The 23,219-nt window shown below is 42.6% G+C and overlaps 1 pseudogene; it reads left to right on the forward strand.

The window, feature by feature from the left end:
- Nucleotides 1-22,053: 22,053 nt before the first annotated feature.
- LOC137211619 (ferritin light chain pseudogene) lies at nucleotides 22,054-22,802 on the forward strand (annotated as a pseudogene).
- The last annotated feature ends 417 nt before the right edge of the window (nucleotides 22,803-23,219 follow it).

Genomic DNA, 23,219 nt, shown 5'->3' on the forward strand with positions numbered 1-23,219 from the left:
AAGTGAGGGAATGGAAATGGGTATTCCATGCAAATGGAAATCAAAAGAAAGCTAGGGTAGCAATTCTCATATCAGACAAAATAGACTTTAAAATAAAGACTATTACAAGAGACAAAGAAGGGCACTACATAATGATCAAGGGATGAATCCAAGAAGAAGATATAACAATTGTAAATATTTATGCACCTAACATAGGAGCACCTCAATACATAAAGCAAATGCTAACAGCCATAAAAGGGGAAATCAACAGTAACACAATCATAGTAGGGGACTTTAACACCCCACTTTCACCAATGGACAGATCATCCAAAATGAAAATAAATAAGGAAACACAAGCTTTAAATGATACATTAAACAAGATGGACTTAATTGATATTTATAGGACATTCCATCCAAAAACAACACAATACACTTTTTTCTCAAATGCTCATGGAACATTCTCCAGGATAGATCATATCTTGGGTCACAAATCAAGCTTTGGGAAATTAAAGAAAATTGAAATCATGTCAAGTATCTTTTCCAACCACAACGCTATGAAATTAGTTATCAATTACAGGAAAAAAAACCTGTAAAAAATACAAACACATGGAGGCTAAACAATACACTACTAAATAACCAAGAGATCACTGAAGAAATCAAAGAGGAAATCAAAAAATACCTAGAAACAAATCACCATGCAAACACAATGATCCAAAACCTATGGGATGCAGCAAAAACAGTTCTAAGAGGGAAGTTTATAGCAATACAATCCTACATCAAGAAACAAGAAACATTTCAAATAAACAACCTAACCTTACACCTAAAGCAATTGGAGAAAGAAGAACAAAAAAACCCCAAAGTTAGCAGAGGGAAAGGACTCATAAAGATCAGATCAGAAATACATGAAAAAGAAATGAAGGAAACAATAGCAAAGATCAATGAAACTAAAAGCTGCTTCTTTAAGAAGATAAACAAAATTGATAAACCATTAGCTAGACTCATCAAGAAAAAAAGGGAGAAGACTCAAATCAATAGAATTAGAAACGAAAAAGGAGAAGTAACAGTTGACACTGCAGAAATACAAAGGATCATGAGAGATTACTATAAGCAACCATATGCCAATAAAATGGACAGCCTGGAAGAAATGGACAAATTCTTAGAAAAGCACAACCTTCTGAGACTGAACAAGGAAGAAACAGATAATGTAAGCAGACCAATCACAAGCACTGAAATTGAGATGGTGATTAAAAATCTTCTGATAAACAAAAGACCAGGACCAGATGGCTTCACAGGGGAATTCTATAAAACAAGTAGAGAAGAGCTGACACCTATCCTTCTCAAACTCTTCCAAAATATAGCAGAGGGAGGAACACTCTGCAACTTATTCTACAAGGCCACCATCACCCTGATATCAAAACTAGATAAAGATGTCACAAAGAAAGAAAACGACAGGCCAATATCACTGATGAACATAGATGCAAAAATCCTCAACAAAATACTAGCAAACAGAATCCAACAACATATTAAAAGGATCATACACCAGTCAAGTGGGGTTTATCCCCGGAATGCAAGAATTCTTCAATATGTGCAAATCAATCAATGTGATAAACCATATTAACAAATTGAAGGAGAAAATTCATATGATCATCTCAATAGATGCAGAAAAAACTTTTGACAAAATTCAACACCCATTTATGATAAAAACCCTCCAGAAAGTAGGCATAGAGGGAACTTACCTCAACATAATAAAGGCCGTATATGACAAACCCACATCCAATATCGTTCTCAATGGTGAAAAACTGAAACCATTTCCTCTAATATCAGGAACAAGACAAGTTTGTCTACTCTCACCACTATTATTCAACATAGTTTTAGAAGTTTTAGCCACAGAAATCAGAGAAGAAAAAGAAACAAAAGGAATCCGAATCAGAAAAGAAGAAGTAAAGCTGTCATTGTTTGCAGATGACATGATACTATACATAGAGAATCCTAAAGATGCTACCAGAAAACTATTAGAACTAATCAATGAATTTGGTAAAGTAGCAGGATACAAAATTAATGCACAGAAATCTCTTGCATTCGAATACACTAATGATGAAAAATCTGAAAGTGAAATCAAGAAAACACTCCCATTTACCATTGCAACAAAAAGAGTAAAATATCTAGGAATAAACCTACCTAAGGAGACAAAAGACCTGTATGCAGAAAATTATAAGACACTGATGAAAGAAATTAAAGTTGATACAAATAGATGGAGAGATATACCATGTCCTTGGATTGCAAGAATCAACATTGTGAAAATGACTATAATACCCAAAGCAGTCTACAAATTCAATGCAATCCCTATCAACTACCAATGGCATTTTTCACAGAACTAGAACAAAAAATTTCACAGTTTGTATGGAAACACAAAAGACCCCGAATAGCCAAAGCAATCTTGAGAAAGAGAAACAGAGCTGGAAGAATCAGGTTCCCTGACTTCAGACTCTACTAGAAAGCTACAGTAATCAAGACAGTATGGTACTGGCACAAAAACAAATACAGATCAATGGAACAGGATAGAAAGCCCAGAGATAAACCCACACACATATGGTCACCTTATTTTTGATAAAGGAGGCAAGAATATACAGTGGAGAAAAGACAGCCTCTTCAAAAAGTGGTGCTGGGAAAACTGGACAGCTAAATGTAAAAGAATGAAATTAGAAGACTCCCTAAAACCATATACAAAAATAAACTCAAAATGGATTAAATACCTACATGTAAGGCCAGACACTATAAAACTCTTAGAGGAAAACATGGGCAGAACACTCTATTATATAAATCACAGCAAGATCCTTTTTGACCCATCTCCTAGAGAAATGGAAATAAAAACAAAAATAAACAAATGAGACCTAATGAAACTTAAAATCTTTTGCACAGCAAAGGAAATCATAAACAAGACCAAAAGACAACCCTCAGAATGGGAGAAAATATTTGCAAATGAAGCAACTGACAAAGGATTAATCTCCAAAATTTACAAGCAGCTCATTCAGCTCATTATCAACAAAAACAAACAACCCAATCCAAAAATGGACAGAACACCTAAATATACATTTCTCCAAAGAAGATACACAGATTGCCAACAGACACATGAAAGGATGCTCAACATCACTAATCATTAGAGAAATGCAAATCAAAACTACAATGAGGTATCACCTCACACTAGTCAGAATGTCCACCATCAGAAAATCTTCAAACAATAAATGCTGGCGAGAGTGTGGAGAAAAGGGAACCCTCTTGCACTGTTGGTGGGAATGTAAATTGATACAGCCATTATGGAGAACAGTATGGAGGTTCCTTAAAAAACTAAAAATAGAACTACCATACGACCCAGCAATCCCACTACTGGGCATATACCCTGAGAAAACCATAGTTCAAAAAGGGTCAAGCTCCACAATGTTCACTGCAGCTCTATTTACAATAGCCAGGGCATGGCAGCAACCTAAGTGTCCATCGACAGATGAATGGATAAAGAAGATGTGGCACATATATACAATGGAATATTTCTCAGCCATAAAAAGAAAATAAATTGAGTTATTTGTAGTGAGGTATATGGACCTAGAGTTTGCCATACAGAGTGAAGTAAGTCAGAAAGAGAAAAAGAAATACCGTATGCTAACACATATATATGGAATCTAAGGAAAAAAAAATGGTCCTGAAGAACCTAGGGGCAGGAGAGGAATAAAGACACAGACATAGAGAATTGAGTTGAGGACACAGGGAGGGGGAAGGGTAAGCTGGGACGAAGTGTGAGAGTGGCATGGACATATATATATACACTACCAAATGTAAAATAGATAGCTAGTAGGAAGCAGCCGCATAGCACAGGGAGATCAGCTTGGTGCTTTGTGACCACCTACAGGGGTGGGATAGGGAGGGTGGGAGGGAGTCGTAAGAAGGAGGAGATATGGGGATATATGTATACATATAGCTGATTCACTTTGTTATACAGCAGAAACTAACACAGCATTGTAAAGCAATTATACTCCAATAAAGATGTTTAAAAAATAGCCTTAGTGCAATACTATTAACTAAAGTATAGAATTTGTTTGGAATTCAACAGTTTTTCCACGAATGTCCTTTTTTGCATTCTAGGACCCTATCCAGGACCGCACACTGCATTTAATTATGTCTCATGGTCTCCTCCAATGTGTGACAGTTTGTCTTTCCTTTCTTTCATGACTTTGACACTCTTGAAGATTACTGGTAGGTTATTTTATAGAATGCCCCTCGTGGGTTTGTCTGATGTTTTCTCATGATTAGATGGAGGTGGTGGTTTAGTAGAAGGTGCCACAGAAGCGATGTACCCCTCTCAGTCCATCATATCAGGGGGTACTTGATGACTATATGTATTACTAGTGATATCCACCTCCATCATTTTACTAAGGTAGTGTCTGTCAGGATTCTCCCCAGGAGTAGAATTTTCCTCTCTGTTCCCTTTTCCCAGCTGAAATGACTGTTCCCTAACATTGCCTTTCTCCCCAAAGATTAAAGATTTTGTTCTGTCTGGGAGATAAAGGAGACAAATCTAGGTGAATTTCTTGCCCCTCTACAGCTGCTTCTTCTCTTCCCCATGTCTGCCCCGCAGTAGACACTTCTTAGGACTCTTCCGATCTTTTATGAGTGCGTTGTAGCTTCACAGAGAATGAGGCTAGAAGAGATTACAGACTCCTCCAATTTCTGTAGCCCCTTAGGGGTATCACACTATCCCACCAGCCCCAGCCCACACTCGACCTTCAACCATTTGTCAACTATGGCAGCAAGACTCTTTGTACCAGTGCCCAGATGTGTTTGCACCAGGAGAGCATGTTTCTGCATCTCTTCTTCCCCTACAGGTACTGTCTCTTCTTAGATTTGGGCCGGTTGATTTCTCTGTGATCTTAGCTCTACAGATCCAAAAAAAATTTGAAGTTAGAAGCCTGAAGTCTTCACATATACATATATTGTGTAAAGTACAGGTAATTTGCACAGGTGACATCCAGTGTCCTTCTTGAGTTTTTGGATACAGAAAGGGAAAGAAAATACTCTGCATTTGGACGCATGCATGTATCATTTACCACCTTTTCTCTTCCTCAGGGCTTTGTTTGTGAGTTTTGGAGGAAAAATAGAGGCTTCTATGTTGTCTATACACACAGAAGAAACATTTTGTAGAAGGATGAAATCAAAAGAAATAGTCTTTGGAGTAAAGGGATCTGGACCCTAATTCTGACCCACAGAACTTTGTGGCCACAGAACTTTGAATAAATCGCCTAACTTATCTGGGCCTCAAATGTTTTCATCTGTAAAATGGGGATGGTAACACATTAAGACCTGGACCTGGGAGGATTAAATGAGAAAATATTAAAGTGCAAATATTTCTCTAGACCAGGAGGCAGCAAAATTCTTTCTGTAAAAGGTCAGATTTTAGATATTTTAGACTTTGCAGATCATACAGTCTGTCACAACTATTCAGCTCCCATGGCATGTGCAAAAGCAGCTGTGGAGAAGCCCTCAGTGAAAGGGCATGAGTGTGTCCCATTTTTGTTTACAAAAACAGATGTCAGACCAGATTAGGCTGCAGGCAGGCAGTCATTTATGACCCCTATGCTGGACCCAGCTTGCTTGGAGACACATTCAAGGTACAATAAAATTACCTGATTCCTCCCTATTTAAGATTCCTTCTTACCCTCAGCCTTAGCTAGTTGCTAGAGTCAGGCCGACATTTCAGTCTGTCCTTCTATTTGAAGGTGAAGACAAATCTTATCTCTGAGGTCCTGCAAACTGTTTTTAGTTGTTCATGCTCCGTGTGGCCACCTGGTCACAGAGTTTGCAAAAGTGTCATTGCTTCTGCCTAGAGAAGGTCCACACCACTGCCCAGCTGCTGCAGCACCAACTGATGCTGCCCGGGCCTGCTGTTGAGTATCACCACCTATTTCTCTGCAGAACCTTGCTTCCATGATGGTTATGAGTGAAGGCTCCTAGACTAGACTCTGGAATTCAAATCCTAAGATACTAGCTGTGTGACCTTGTGCTGGAAATAATTTCTCTGTTATTTCAGTTTCCTCATCTACAGGGGACTCATAAATCTCCGCCTTGCAGAGGGGTTAGGAGGATTAAATGAGCCAATACATGTAGAATAGCTAGAACAATGCATGGCACAAGTAATTGCACAATAAATCCGCTATTATTATTCTCTTGGGTAGCATTCTCTGTGCCAGACCTGGGTTGGGGGTGATGGCATTCTGAAGTCCTTATGAAATTCATCCTCTAAGGAGAGCAATAGCTTTCCATCTCTCACTTCTTACCTTGAATCAGAAACCTCTCCAGGGGTTAACATGTGTACCCAGGACCCTAGACGGACCGCATCCTGCCACAAAATTGACATTCTCATGGGGGCCCTGAATTCCTGGAGCTCACCTTCCATCTTCTGACCAGGCTCAGGCCTGCGTGCTCCTTCTTCCCTCTCCTGAGTCCGCAGGGAGCTATCCTGCTCCCCTTCTGTTTACAACATACACACGGGTTGGCCTCTTTCTTCTGGAAGTGGATCTCCCGGCCCCTCACCCAGCAGACCTGTCCTCTCAAAGTTCCACTTGCATATGCAACTCAAATTCTGTGAGAGTGTTTTTTAAACTTTTTACTCTATAAAGTGCCTGGGATGTGTTTGCTTCTTAGTAAATGTTCATTCCCTTTCCCTAAACTAAGAAAGCAAAGCAAACATAAATAAGTAAAAAAACATTTTTTCGGCTGGAAGAAAGATGTTTTTGATTTCTGACTCAGAATAGCTGAGGTTTCAGGGCAAAAAGGAGCAAGTGTCAGGGGGCAAAGGGCATTATGAGGATCCTAAGTATTTCTTAGGTGTTTTCTGCTGCTGAAGAGCATGAAGTGATGATGACAGCAGTGATGATGATGAAGATGGTGATGATGACACCCAACGTTTCAGAGCCCTTAGTACGTGCCTGGAACCGGCTCAGGACATACTCAGTCCTCACAATTGCCCTATGAGATGGGCATTGTTTATCCGCATTTTACAGTTGAGAAAAATTAAGGTCAATTCGATCGTGTCCAAGGACACATAGTTAAAGAGTGGTGATTCAAACCCAGATCAGTGTCTTCCTAAAATTCTTGCTCTTAAGACCCTCCCTCTCCTGCCTGCACAACGTTGTAGCAGGAAGCATGCAGGTGTGTGTTAAATAGGCATTTGGCATCCTCACCCAGACCGTGTGTGGCAGCTCTGCCTGCTGGACCTATACTTCAATGAACATAAGGAGATGTAAGAGTGGACAGCTGCCGGTCAGCCAAGTGACGGGTGGGAATCGTGGGGCAGGAGAGTTACATGGCAGGAAACAGAGCCGCAAGGCAAAGGGAGCCAGGGTGGGGCCTCTGGGCTGTGGAGCATGGAGTCAACAGCATCCCGGACACAGGTCAGGTGGCTGTGAAAAGCCTCTGTTCCATGGCTGGGACACAGACTTGCTGACTTTCAAAGCACAGTGGCCAGGCTGTGCTGGGCAAAAGAATTCAGGCTCAGGTGGCCATCAGGAGACAGAATGTGCTTCCTACTCAGAGCACTGCCGAGATGCACTCTCTGGCTTTGGGAGCAGACTGAGAAGGCCAAGGCCAGTTGGCTTGACCCAAGAACCAGCCTGACAGATGATTTTTCTAGTTTGCAGTGTGTGTGTATGTGTGTGTGTGTGTGTGCATGAATATATGTGTGTGTGCATGTGGCTGTGTATATGTACATGTGTGTTAATATGCATCCGCCGTATGTATTCCTGTGCTCACCACCTGCACATGCCCCCCATGTAATACCTGGATGCTCAGAAGGGTGAGTTAAATGAACAGACGATTGTGAGCCTGCCAGCCTTCTTTTTGTACGGATGGGTCAGGGCCATTGTTTGGTACTATTAACCTCGGACTCAGGGACTTGCAAATGAACCCAACAGGGTACTGTGGCTTGGATGCCTTCCAGCATGTGGTGTGTAATGGGGGTTGTGTTTCAAAGCCTTCATCGCACTACACTGCCAACTTTCCTGATACCTTGTGCCTTGGTGGACACAGGCAGAGTGGAAGTATGAGACTGGAATATTGCCCAGTGATCTGTTACAAACGTATTTTCAACTGCTGGAGCCTCGGGTGCCTGTCCCTGCAGTGATTGGTGAATGCCATTCCCTTAGGCTCTTGGGAAGCCATATCTACTCTGATTTATACTGGGGTGAAAAAAGCATTGGGCCTTGAGATGGAGGCATTCAAAGACATGAGCATGTTGTCTGAGAATGAAGGACACAGCGGGAGACTGAGAAGGGGACAGGCATGCACGCTAGAATATGGGGGGGGGGCGTCCCCCTTTCTAGCTCTACAACTGTCTCCATCCTATATTTGTCCCAAAGCCTGGCATCTCTTAGTACCATCTCTCACCTGCCTTTTAGTATCTAGTTTGTGCACTGGGGGGGTCCTAGAGGACTCAATGACAATATTCACTAACATCGGGCCCACAAAACAAAGTTACTGTGCAGAGGGCTGGGCATAATAAACAGTGATTTGAGGGTATGATATGATTTGAGGGTCCAGAAAGGTCTCTCTGTCTCAGATTATCTGAGACATGTCTCTGATCTATGTCTTCTTACTTCCTCCATTAACCCAGTATTCATCTTAAGGAAATAAATGAATGGCAGAATACAGGGTTCCAGTATGATGTCATCAGCTGCTTGAATTTGCTGGACCGCTGTGATCAGCCCCTGACTTTGTTAAAAGATATCAGAAGTGTCTTGGAGCCAACTAGAAGCAGGGTCATCCTTGCTCTGGTCTTACCTTTTCATCCCTATGTGGAAAACGTAGGTGGCAAGTGGGATAAACCATCAGAAATTTTGGAAATCAAGGGACAGAATTGGGAAGAACAAGTGAATAGTCTGCCTGAAGTTTTCAGAAAAGCTGGTTTTGTTATCAAAGCTTTCACTAGACTGCCATACCTGTGTGAAGGTGACATGTATAATGACTACTACGTTCTGGATGACGCTGCCTTTGTTCTCAAACCAGTATAAACACGTGGAGGTTGAAGTCTTCAGAGTCCACCCCAAGAATGTATGCTCCGGAAGAGGGTCTGCGTTCTCAATTATGTGAAGGGAGGAGCTTTGGGGACTGCCGTTCTAAATATCATGTAGGAATTTTAAAAGCCAAAATACTAATTATTTCTTTGTAGTGTGTAAAAGGAATGTTTTTAAAAAACAAAAACCCAACTCTTTGAGGATTTTTATTAACTCTTTACTCAGTAATGCAGGTCACACTCAGATTATGGAAGATATTTTTTATACTTAATTGCAGTAGGGACTCATTCCCAGGCAAAGCAATAGTCGTGACTTCACATGGAACCAATGAATATGGATTGTTTTTAATAAAATGAAGACTGGCAATAAAGCTGTCCATCCAGTTGTAAATATTGCTGATACTCTTTCATGTTTAGAAATTCTATTATTATTCTAGAAAATGTTTTTAAGCATGCTAATAAACTTTTTTGGAGATGAAAAAAAATTTAATTTAATTTAGAGCATGTTGTTAATCTGGCAAGGGTCACCTATGAGAACTAACGCATTAGCAGTGCTACATTTCTAAATTACTTAATGAAACCATCACCACTCTTGGCCCCTTGTAGGGACTTGAGAGAAGGGACACATGTTAGGTAACTTCTGACGAGAAGAACTAGAACTCAGAGCATTGCTGTACAACGTGTGTGTGCGTGTGTTGTGCGTGTGTGTGCGTGTGTGTGTGTTGTACATCGTGGAAAACAACTGAGATGCAAGACAGTAAGCACATCTTCATGAGGAAGAACTTGTAGATTTCTAACAAGAAGAAACACACATGTACACAAGTTAGGTGATATAACCTAGTGTCAACAGTCAGCGAGCAAGCGGCAAGCGAACTATTTTTCAAAGGTCCACTGTCAGATGGTCTGGGATGGTAGGTGTTGATGAGAGTGAACATCAATGGAGGGAAGAAATAAAGGTTGCTTGCCGCCTGTCCCCACTAGCCCAGGAAAGCGATGAGCATAAAGTAAACAAATAATTGAAATGGACACAAATCAATTAGATGCTGACAAACAAAAATTGTGATAGCCCAGGATGAGGTATTATTAAAAATGACTTGCCTGAGCCTTATGTCTTTAGATTTACATTTAAATGTAATTAACACTGAATGGCACTCACTGCTGTTCTTGTTCTGCCAGTGGATGGTGTTCGTTAGAGCGCTGTGGAGATGCCAGGAAGCATTATCTCTAGAAAATATTCTCTCCCTATTTTCATTCTTTGGTAGTTTGACTTACTTCATTACATTGCATTAGGAGAAAGAGCGTTGGTGCCTCCTGCTGCGTCCCCTCCCACGGCTCATTCCCCAGATGAAATCACCACCAGCTTGTTACATTGCAGCCATCTCCACAGCAACCAGTTCTACCACAAGAACACACACTTCGGCTCCTGTAGTCCTCTGTTTCCCTCGTTATTTATTACTAAAGGGACTTGGTATGCAAAAATTGTTTGTTGACTTCCTAAGACTTTGGGGCAAGTTGCTCCTTCTAATTCCCTAGAGAGATGGCTGTGGAGAAAGGGCAAGGCATGTTTTTGGAGTCAAGTAGACCTGACTCCTTGAATCCTGTTTCTACTCCTCCCTTCTGTTTTCTGTGGCAGGTTTCCCATAATGAAAATGGGGATCTCAGTACCTCCCTTACACAGAATTGTTTGCAAAGCTTAGACAGTGAATGAACACTTACTGAGCAACTATTATGCTCCAGATGCTTTATGTGTATGACTGTGTTTTACCTAAATGGTAAAAACTATTACTCCAGGTTTTGGTTATCTATTGCTGTGTAATAATCCACTCTGAAATGTAGTGTCTTAAAACAACCATGTTATTGTCTCTTACAGTTCTGTGAGTTGATGGGGCTCAGATGATGGGGCTGGGGTTCCTCTGATGGTTTCTCTTGGGGTCTCTCCTGTGGTGCAGTTGGATGCAGTTAGGGATGGAGTCATATGGGCTCAACGGGGATGCTGAGATGGTTGGGTCCTCTCCCCATGTGGTCTCAGGGCCTCTCCAGGAGAGAATTCTTATGTGACTTCTCAGGGCTCCCAAAACACAAAAGCACAGTCTACCAGGCTGTTTAATGCCTGGGCTCTGGATCCCCAGAACAGCACTATTAGTTCCTCTCTGTTCTTTCAATCAGATCACAGGTGGGCAGAAGTTGGATGTGGGAGGGGATTACACAAGGACACGAAGACCAGGAGACATGCTTTATTGGGGGCCAGCTTCAGAGACCGTGTTTCCATTTACTTATGAGAAGGCTCTGCCTCTGAGAGTTAAGAAACTTTCTCAAAGCCACAGAGCGAATGAGAAGTATTGTAGAACCAGGATTCAAAGCCAGGCACCCTCAGTTGCAGAGTTTGGGAATTTTACCTCCACCTCTGTACTGACTTTTAAAAGTCATGAAAAATTCCTAAAATAGTGTCTGGCATATAGAATCTACACTTTGAATCTAATTTTATTTCCTTTCCTCTCTTTTTTCATGTTACCTCATAAGAGTAGGAATCCAGAATTCAAAAACTTCTTTGTTTTTGCAAAAAGAAATTTTTTACTTATTTATGTTTGCTTTGTTTTTTTGGTTTAGGGAAAGGGAATGAAAATTTACAAAGAAGCAAACACATCCCAGGCACTTTATAGAGTTAAAAGTTTAAAAAGACCTCCCACAAAATTTGAGTTGCATACACAAGTGGAACTTTGAGAGGCCAGGTCTGCTGGGTAAGAGGCTGGAAGATCCACTTCTGGGAGGAGAAAGAGGCCAACCCCTGTGTGTGTTGTAAAAAGTGGGCGCAGGGCAACTCTCTGCAGTCTTAGGAGAGGGAAGAAGGAGAACCCAGGATTTATGCACTCGTTCTCTTACTCCACTCAGTAACCCTACAAGGATATTATTATATTCATTTCACTGATAATAGTCAAATAATTCTCTTATGCCCTCCGGATACCGAAGGTCATTTTTTGCTGGAGAGGAACTACTATGTGTTGTTCTCTCTACCTCCTCCATAGCCAGCACCTGCTGTTTCACTGAAGTGTTTAAGACCCTTATCCATGGTGTTCCTCTGTACGCTACATGCTTTTCTGCAGTCCCTCTTCTTTATGAGAAGCACTTCTCCCCTCTCACACACAGGGTTGAAAATGGTCATGGAAATAATGACTGAACAGTGTTTTCTGGAGCAGATGAATTATCAGAATTACCTGGAGGGAATTTTTCTTAAATGCAGACTTTTAAACCCCACCCAAAATTTACTGAACCAGATTCTTCAATAGCAAGACTCAGGCTCGGTGTGGATAAAATCTCCCCCAGGTAATTCTGATGCTCTATCAGGCTTTGGATAACTGCTGTGGGAGTTCAGAGCAGATGTACCCTTGGCACAGGGAATGCTTACACGGGGAAATAGTGCAGAGAACACTCAACTGAAGAAGCTGAGCTCTGTCTGATTTTTAAGGACACATGAAATTCAGATAAGTGGTGGTGATTGAAAGGGCATTCCAGATAGGAGAGCTGGTGTGAAAAGAATAAAGAAGCAGGAAAAGGCATGACATTTTGGGAAATAATGAGAACTGTTAGGCAAGGTGTAATCACAGTTCCTAATGCTTCTCTCCATGTAGAGGGGGTTCTGTTGGAGAAAAGTTCTGGTCTCTCTCATCCCCTCACTCATGCTGCCTCAGGGAAGTTTAGGCAAGAAATTGAACATGTGCTCTCCAGCCCCTGCCTTTCCTCCACCTTGGGAGTCAGTTGCTCAGGGGAAGCACAGGTACTGCTCTGCACCTCTGTGTCATAAGTTTTCAGGGACAACTTCTGCTCCTATGGGATAGAGGATGCCAGCCCCAGCCCAACACTCCCTGAGGCTGAGTGGGTAGATCTGTTTAAACCTGGGGCATTCGTATGAATAAACCCACTAGGCTGAAGCTGTGGGATGCATTCTTCAATATTAGCCACTTAGGAAAAGAGGTAATATGTTGACCTCCCTTCTGCCTTATTCATTTGTCTTATTTCTCAATTGGCTTAGGACTCAGGCAGGGGAGAGCGGTATTATTTACTGGGTGCCTCAATCTCCAGTAGGAGGTCAGTGCTGGAAACAAAAGATGAGGCCAGATTAGGGAGCAATCCTGGAATGCCAAGACTTCAGGCAAATCATTCTTAAACTTCCTGGGGTCACAAATTGATTTGAGGCTCTGATAAAAGTTGAGAACATTCTTCCCAGTTAAAGGTACATGATCAAAATTATCTGGGCATTCTTTAAAAAATACAGATTCCCTAATCCCACCCTAGAGCGCCTGATCAGATTCTTCAATGGGGAAACACAAGTTTGGCATGGGTACAACCTCTCACAAATAATTCTGATGGAGTACCTATTTCAGGCTATTCACAGATTTCCCGAAACCTATTCATGGGCTACTCTCTCCCAGTAGTAAAAGCTCTAGTTTTAGGGCAACAGTGGGGAATTAAAACCTGGACGTGACAAAAGAGACATGGCAGGCATCAGTGATGTGGTTCTAACAGTGGTGTTGGCATTTTGTTTCAATACGCAAACGAAGTCCAGGAAGAATTATAAGGATGAAAAGGGGAAGATGGTCAGCCTTCCTAAATTTTCTTTGTGGAATCCATGGCAGACTTTTGCACTCCTCCAGGACTCTGATGGAAAGAGGCTAGCAATTCCTGCACCGGAGAACATTGGGAAACACCAGGATTCTGTTGTTTGGGGCTCCTGTGACCTGGTTCTCATCAGAATCATCTCCAGGACGTGGTCCTCACATTCAGACAATGAGTTAAGAAATAAATGGATGGTGTTATACTTGTCTTTTCTTGTCAGTATTCCTTCTGCCCTTGCATTCACTAAAAAAATTTAAAACCTACCAAATTGCAGCTGCTTCTCCTTTCTTAACCTAAAGGGTATAATGCCAGCAGTTGTGGGAATGGAAACAGGCTAGTCTACCTAGAAATCTCCAGAGCCTTGTAGGCTAATACATTAAAATTAAAGAGAAACAGAAGCCATCACTACAAATTGCAACATTATTGTTCAAGCCAAGATCGTCCTAATTATAAACTAGCATTTTTATAGATGTCACAGGGGCTGTTTTAGTGCCGCTTTGCTGATGCTAAAAAGATAGTGTGGAAATGTGATCAGGGATCCTCATACTACTGTCTAACTGGAGGGAAAAAAAAGTTAATTAGGCTCTTTTTGGCATATTAGTGAAGACAGGCTTATTAGACACATTTACAAGCTAATGATATGCCTATACTCTGCTAGCAAAAAAGTTCATTTAAATAAACTGATTTACAGTTCAGCCATTTTCATCTCTTTAACAAGTACATTCACAATTACATTGCCCACATTTAATTGGTATGGAATCTGAACATTTCCGGAGACCGCACTGTGAGGTATTCATTGTAGGGTGGTCTCTGCTCCTCCTGTCTTCCCCAACCTGTCTGGGACCGCAGGTAGCGCCCCACCCTGCTTGTTGCCCACCTCCTAGGATGAACAGCCTTCATCTGACTAAAGACCTTTGAACCAACAGTGATGGATTTCAGAGCTGTCACTAACGACGAGTGCAAATGTTTGGAGGAGTCGGGGGCAGAGTTGGGGGGCAGGGGCAGGAATTAAATGGTCCGGTTACCCAGGGCCCGGTTCTCCCCCAGCCTCCTGGGGAATGAAGCAAGCACCAAAGGGACTGGGCATTTCCCTCTGCAGTTCAGAAATCACGGGCATCCCTAGGGGGCCTAGTCACCCTTTTCTGAGCAGGACAACCCCTTTTTCCAGCGAAGCCCACTTTCTAAACCACGGTTAGTGATCCTTCAAACAAACGCAGCCATCTGATCCCGTCATAGCAGGAGATCCTGGCTCTATCACAAGAGGCTACTTCAGTTCCCTAAGCCTTAGTTTCCACATCAGTAAGATGGGGATTACTATAGTTCCTTCCTCAAAGCGTGTTTAAGATTAATTAAACTACTGCCTGTGAAGTATACTTAGCAAAGGACCTGGCCTGTAGTAAATGCTCAATAAATGTTACCTGTTATCATTATCATCATCATTATTATTATCACTATTACTTAATTCCCATGCTTAAAAGTCTTTAATGGATCCTTATTTCTTGCAGAAGAAATCTGACTTATTTAACATGGTCTTTAAAGCTCTTCAGATTCTGCTGCTAATTTCCAATTTCCTCCCCAGCCCCTTCTCCCACAAAACTATGCTCTAGCCACAAAGAACTGCACACCTTCTGTAAGCATCTCTTTGTCCTTTGCTCATGCCTCTCCCTTTTCCTGCACGGCCCTGTCCTGTTGCTGGGTCACCGAACCCTCCTGGTCCTCCAGAACTTTTCCTCCAGAGCTCAGCTAGAAGCCCTCTAGGCTACATCTTCCCCATTCCTCTCCTTCCAGGCAGAATGATGACCCCTGCCTGATGTATCACACATGCCTCTTTTGGGTATTACTTATTTCACAGTATGAGAGTTATTTGTTTACCAGGCTGTCTCCCCTGAAGGTACCCTCTTCAGGGACAGAAACCAGGCCCAGTTTCTATTTTTATGCCCAGTGCCTGACTAGGTACACTCAGTTTCTAAATGAATTCCAGTGCAATCAAGTTAAATTAAACTGATTTGGACTAAGGTTCCAACTAGATCATTTCTAAGGTGCCGTCTAGATCCAATATTCCATAAGCCCACGATTTTATCAAATGCTGGATGCAACTCCTTTCTCTGAGCTTCAGTATTCTTACCTATAAAATGTAAATGATAATTGCTAACTCACAGGGCTATTGGGAGATGTGAGACAATTCATGTGAAAAGACTGTAAAGTTCAACTGCTACACAAATGTTAATAGCATTGTTTACTTGCTTACCCTTGTTTGTGCTTCTTTGGGAAGATGACAGGATAATAGAAAAGCACACTGTGCAGTTTGATCTGTATTTGTTGTCAATGTTTTGCCCATGCCAATTTCCCATAGTAGAGGTAAGCTCAGTATGATTCCTACCCCAGGGAAAGGGGAATATTTCTTGGGGTCCATTTCAACGGGATGAAAGGGAAGCCTCCATACATTGTAACCTTCATGTTCTGACTCCAATCTCAGCTCTTGCAATAGAAGCATTATGGGAAATGAGGCTTTTTCTACTCCTCTCCTCTAGCTCCCTCCATAATAACAAAGCCCAGTCCATCTTTTTATGATGATAATTATCATCAAAGACATCATTTGAGTTTAATGCCTGAGAATGACTTCGCATGCCAGTGACTAACAATGTTACGGACAATTATTTCTTTCGAAGGTTACTGCTTCACCATCAGGGAAAATGTCACTTTTCTAAGGTAATAAATGTGGTTTATTGGGAGAGTGGATACATTGAGGTCTGCCATTTAATTTGATCACAGTTCATCCCCAGCAATTCTTTGAGATCAAGTCACTCAGGAGCAGTTTCTTGCAAGTCCTTTCCTGAGTGTTTCCTGAATCTCTATGGTCCAGAATGATACCTCCTATTTGTCCGAGGGAACTTTTAAGGAAAAAGACTCATTCACCAAATAGGAAAATTGGGGAAGCACCATCCAGTCAGAAAATTAATGCTGTGCTGTATACATGAAACTGCTCTTTAGCACCTAAAGGTGCAGCTAGGGTGGTATTCCTTGGCAGCCTTCCTATTTGCCCATGCTGAGCTCAGGAAAAGTGACACTCAAGTATGGGAGTGGAAAGGGAGGACAGCTCTTCCTTCTCTCCAGGTCACTGTACATTCACAGCATAGACCGGACGGGACCTGAGAGTCATCCTTCTAGAGGGGCACAGCCCTGAAATGGGGTTGGGAGCACCCTAGAGAGTGATATCCTGCATCCAAGAACTCATAGAGTCATCATTACTTACAGGACACACCTGAGTGTCCAATGCGCTAGGTGTGTCACTCATTTATGACATTACTATGATGGACAAGTTCATGAACTATTGCTACGTGAATTTGTTTGGATGTGCATATAATGCATTCATCCCTACATAGAATCATAGCATGTTTATATCAGAAGGAATAAGACTATAACACGCTGGAAGATAGTAAGTCTTTTTCATCTGCTTTGGTAACAGAAAGACTTGGGTTTAAACCCGACTCTGGCACTTATCGCCAGTTGGAAAACATTGAACAAGCCCCTTAATCTCACAAGCCTTGTCTTTCTCAACTGAAAAATAGAGATGGAATTGGCCCCTCACCATGCTGTTCTGAGAATTAAATAAAATAGTGTCTATTGAGTGGCTGGTGTCTAGTAGGAGCCCAGTTCATGGTTGTTGTCATTGTGGTTGTCAGAGATGATGCTGCAAGAGGGAGGTAGCAGTATTTGCAGTAGTGGCCTGGCACCTAGCACAATGAGGACGCTCAGTTCATTTTGAACTTATGATTGAACACAGAAATAGATGAGTGAATCTAGTATTCCTCTTCACATTCCAGAAAAGGGCTTTGAGAAACATAGGAGCTAAACCAATAGCACAGAATCACACAGGTTTGGGCAGAGCTTGACGTATATTTTAGATCCTTTGATCCCCAACGTGGTGCTCTTCCAACCACCCCTGATCACTACCTCCTTCCCTATACTCCCATCACCTCCCACTCTCCCCAACATATGTGTATGTGTTTGAGACATAACATGCCTGTCTTACAGATAGAGAAACTACAAATTTTGGAGGTGTGTTTCTTGGGTTCTCGGAAGCTGATGATGGGAGCCAGGCTGATGCACTGTCTGATCGATTTCACATCTTGCTTCTCATGCTTGCAAAGCCCAGGTCTTAAGGCAAAGTTGAGCTAGAGCCTGGAGCTGAAGGAGGCTGAGCTGGAGCTCACAGCACAGATCACCAGAGACTGTGATTGAATAACATTGGGAAGATACATGATTTTTGCCTCCAAAATCCTTTTGGTTTACGCTTCTCTGTGATGCCCTCCCTCACCTCATTCCTTTGAACTATATACCATGATTTCTACTGTACTAGGAAGAACAGTCACACCAAAAATATGGGGAAAAACAAAAGAAGTTACTTTCTGGCTATTAAGCTTCTGTAAACTTGGCATAAATAATAGGTTTAGAAAAAGAATTGTCTGGTCCATTTTCTAGACACAGAGAGAGAGATGAAAACTAAAATCTCTGAACTAGCAAATTAGAAGACAATAGGAAAGGAAACAAGAAAGTTAGACCCCAGCTTGGGTTTCTGAGAAGGACCCTGTCACCCACCTACCTTGGCCTGTCTCCTGGTCACAGGCATTACTGGGAAATGTAGAACAATCCTGATAGATTTGAAGACCAGGAGGAGATAGGAATCGAGGTAGGCTTCCTGTAAAGAATCTTCACAGGGGTTTCTTACACTTCTGAGGTATCAAGCAGCAGCTGAAGAGAAAGCGAGCCACAAAGTAAGTCAAAGAAGAAAGGGCCTGAGACAATGAACCACATGCTTCCTGGGGCCCCAGAGTGGCTGGGAGAGCAGCCGGGTTTTCCTCTATCCACTTCCTCCAAATGAGCCAAGGAGTAGATGTGGAGAATATAATGGAGAGAGGAAAGGAATTAAAACACCAGAAGAGGTTTCTCAGTCTTGACAAGGGGTTCCCACAGTGGAAAGCCCTGTGGACAGGGGGCCAATGTGGATGCAGAGATCTCAGTGGAGGTCCACGTGCAAGGATGATGACAACCAAGAAGGAGATGTAGTAAGGTACATCTCTGCACGTGTATGATTACAGATTCCCAGACACCTGTCTCCATCCCAACGTGAATATGCACTCTCAAAATTACAAGCCAACTTGGGAGAAGGAAAGATAAGAGAGAATTTATAATTTACTGACTGTAAACTCAAAATGACTGAATCTACTTTAGGCTGACTAAGTTTGCTTTTCAGGGATCAGGTAAATCGGGGGATAAAAATAGAACTGATAGCTACAAAAGATGAAGTTACATTTCTTAAACCCAAGGAACTGGTTTAATACCTACTATGATTTTTTTTGTCTTGTAATACCAGAATATGACAGCCATTGGGCCATATGCCATAATCCATTCTACCGGAACCATACTTCAGAGTCATTTGAATAGGTGTCTTGTGTGCATCAGGGAAGACCAAGGACACAGGCATACACCCAAATGCCCAGAAAACTTTACAAAGTACTGTTAATCTAGCAGAAGTTTGGTCATGGTAGTGACAATGACATCAGTGATGACTGTAAACACTCCAGATATAAAATCCTCAGGAGTAGGAAATACTTTGAGACCTTAGTATTGATGTAGAACATCTATGGCGTTTTTATCTCAAGACTTGGAACTGTTTTATCTCCAATCTATACCTCTTTCCCGAACTCCAGATTCATATACTATTGCCTTTGACACCCCTGCTTGGGCGTCTAATAGATATCTCAACTTAGCACATCTAAAACTGAACCTGTGCGCTTCACCCTACTTCCAACGCTCCGCCAAACCTACAGAACCTGCAGTCTTCCTCCGCATCTCAGGTTATGACAACCCCATCCTTAAGGTTGCTCAACTTAAAAATCTTGAAATCACTCTCGACTCCACTCTTTTCTCTCACACACACCTAATCCATTAGGATTGTTGTCTTTTTTTGCGGTACATGGGCCTCTCACTGCTGTGGCCTCTACTGCTGTGGAGCACAGGCTCCGGATGCTCAGGCCCAGCAGCCATGGACCACGGGCCCAGCCGCTCTGCGGCACGTGGGATCCTCCCGGACCGGGACACGAACCTGTGTCCCCTGCATCGGCAGGCGGACTCCCAACCACTGTGCCACCAGGGAAGCCCAGGATTGTTGTCTTTACCTTCAAAATATATCCAGAATCCAACCACTTCTCACCATCTTCTGCTACTACTCTTATCTAAACCATCTCTCACTGGGATACTTCAGTTGCCCACTACGATCTCCCTCCTTCCACCCTTGCCCTTCCCAACAGTCTACACTTCACACAGCAGTCAGAATAATCCTTTTAAAGTGTAAGTCATACCATGTCACCCTCTGTTCAAAACTCTCCAATGGCTCCTATCTCATGCAGATAAAAGCTCAAAATCCCAGACTTCTTTGCTGTACTTTGAACACATCAGGAATGTTCCTGCCTTAGGGCTTTGCATGGGTTGAAACCTCTCCCTGGAATGCTCTTCTCTCAGATATCCATATGGCTGAGCATCCTACTTTTGCAAGTATTTGCTGAAATATCACCTTTTAAAATTAGGCCTCTGAAATTGCATCCTGCCACTCTTCTATAGTCCTCATCTCTTCTCCTGTCTGGATTTTTTCCCCTTTAATATTTATCACCTTTCCATATACCATAATTTATTGAGTACTATGTTTATTGCTTGTTTGTTCTCTCTTCTCAATAGAATATAAGCTCTACAACAGCAGGGATTCTTGCCCTGTTTTGTTTTTTGATGTACCCCAGACACCTAGAAAAGGCACATGGTAGGCACTGAATAAATACTGAATGAACAAATGAGTGAAGATCACTGGATACAAAATGTTAGCACTAAAAGGGATGCTAGAGTTTTTCTGGCCTAAACCCTCTTTTTTTAGATTAAGAAAATTTAAATTGCTTCCCCGGAAGATGAAGATATTTGTCTAAGAAAATGCCATGAGTGGCTTCCAAATTCTCTTGTTTTGTGTTTCAGTTATTATATCTGGAGGCTTCCATCCTTGATCTTGAAATGATGTTATTATGCATTTTTTTCCTTCTGGACTTTAAATGAAAATAGAAGATTTAACCATATTCCTTAGTTCATGGGGCAGAGAAAGCAGCAGCACCTGGGAACACTGCGTAGTACCTGACTGGGTTTATTCCTGGATTCACGTGAGCTATCTCTAGAGGGCTGCCAGAAATACGTGTATGTGTGTGTGCAAGAGTGTGTGTGTGTGTGTGTGTGTGCATGGGTGTGTGTGTATACGTGTGTGCATGGGTGTTTGGGGTGGTAGTACAAGAGAACAAGTCCTGAGTAAACTGCTCAGAAAAGCAAAGTTTCATGTTCTAGGTGTGAACAGTTCTTGCGGAAGCTCCCAGCACTTTTAGTAGAGAATAATTGCAATCTTTAAAGTAAATATGTAGTGGAGCTACAGTTTCTCATTTTTGAGAAAAGAAAATGAGGTTAGAGGTTTAAGGATTTACCTGGTGTTTTTCAGTCAGAAAGTTGTAGAACCAAAAACTGAACCTGAGTCACTAGAGTCCTAGACGCTACCTTTTAATATTATGGTGTGTTCTCACATGGGATGATGTGTCCACCCCTAGGAATTTCAGGGTTACCCACCAGAGCCAGGAACTGGGTGATGGGGGGACATTTTCTCCACAAGGCAAAGCTGTGGCTCTTAAGGCACTGTGCAACAGTGGGGAAATGTCAAAGTTATTAATTTTTATAAAATATGTTAATGGGATTCCCATTACTTCCTCTCTCGTTATTCGGTGTTGCCTTTCTGTTTCTCTGACACTTAACTCTGAGGATGTGACACTAAAAATATCAGGGCCTGCAGGCTCCCTGACCCTTAGATCCTTTTCTTCCAACAGCTGGGACATTTGACCCTTGCCAGCAGGCTCTGCTTCAGAGTCAGGGCAAATCATTCCCCCCAACACACATTTTTTTAATACTTAAAAAAAGGTCATATCCATGAAAGTGTGTAGGACACAGTAAGCCTTTTTTAGTACCCTTCTTCTCCTCATTGGAACTTCTCAAATTCTCTAAATATGGAAGAGTTGTATAAAGTTTATCACTTGGGAATTAGAGAAAAACTTTAAATCTCCAAGGGCACATCTACAAAATAAGTCTCAGAAAATGCCCAATTAGCTATTCAGAGCTAGTCCAAAGTAAGCAGATATGAGCCTGTAGTAGGCATTTCTAATTGGTTACAGCACTCACTCTTTTTATCTGTACTCCTCCCTTTAAGATAAGGTGTAGCCCAGAAACACTGTCATCTGAACATTCTGGGATCCATTACCAATGATCTGGAGTTAGCACATGAAATGAAAGCTATTTTCCATCCTTGCCCAAGTTCATCAAGATAGATATTCAGGCATTGCGCTCAGCGGTTCCCCGGATCAGTCTCTTGCTTCAACAGTGTTTGGACGGAACAGACCCAGGGTCGCCCTTTCCTCCAGCCTCCGACCACCCTCCAACCTTCGGAGTCAGCCACTCAGCTATCCTCGGTCACCGGGACCAGCCAACACCATTTTCTGAGCCGAACTCCTTATTACCGATCAACCATGAGCTCCCAGATTCGTCAGAATTATTCCACCGGGGCGGAGGCTGCCGTCAACCGCCTGGTCAGCATGCATCTGCGGGCCTCCTACACCTACCTCTCTCTGGGCTTCTATTTCGACCGCGACGATGTGGCTCTGGAGGGCGTGGGCCACTTTTTCCGCGAATTGGCCGAAGAGAAGCAGGAGAGCGCCCAGCGTCTCTTGAAACTGCAAAACCAAGCGGCGGCCGCGCCCTCCTCCAGGACGTGAAGAAGCCATCTCAAGATGAGTGGGGTAAAACCCAGGACGCTCTGGAAACCGCCATTAACATGGAGAAGAACCTGAATCAGGCCCTTCTGGATCTGCATGCCCTGGGCTGTGCCCAGGCAGACCCCGCCTCTGCGACTTCCTGGAGAGCCACTTCCTAAATGGGGAGGTGAAACTCATCAAGAAGATGGGCGACCACCTGACCAACCTCCGCAGGCTGGCTGGTCCGCAGGCTGGGCTGGGCGAGTATCTCTTTGAAAGGCTCACCCTCGAGCACGAACAGGAGTCTCTGAAGTCCAGCGGCCTCTGAGGAGCCCCTCTGGCGTCAGAGCTTCTGCCTGAAGCCCCGCTCTGCAGCCACCCTCTCCCAAGACGTGGACCAAATGGAAACAATAAAGCTTTTTGCAGCCAAAAAAAAAGAGATAGATATTCAAATGAACCCTAATGTATAGCAATTCTTCATTGATCCTGTTTGATGATTTTTATCTGGATAGGTTAGTCTTTAACAGGTTTAAGTGAGTCAAATGTGCCGAGACTCAAAAAAGGTGAGGTCAGAAAATGTAGGACCTTGGACCACAGTCCCCATAGAGGCAGTACCTTGGAAAGAATTATTAAACCATGCTAAGGCAGCACCGAGCCAGTCCGCACAAACACTTGTTAAAGGGGGGAGATGTTTTGTAAACCAGAATGAGGAACCAGAGAGCTTGGAGTGCAAGCAGGGCATCAGATCAGAA

Source organism: Pseudorca crassidens, chromosome 2 (genome assembly GCF_039906515.1).
Source record: "Pseudorca crassidens isolate mPseCra1 chromosome 2, mPseCra1.hap1, whole genome shotgun sequence".
NCBI lineage: Eukaryota > Metazoa > Chordata > Mammalia > Artiodactyla > Delphinidae > Pseudorca > Pseudorca crassidens.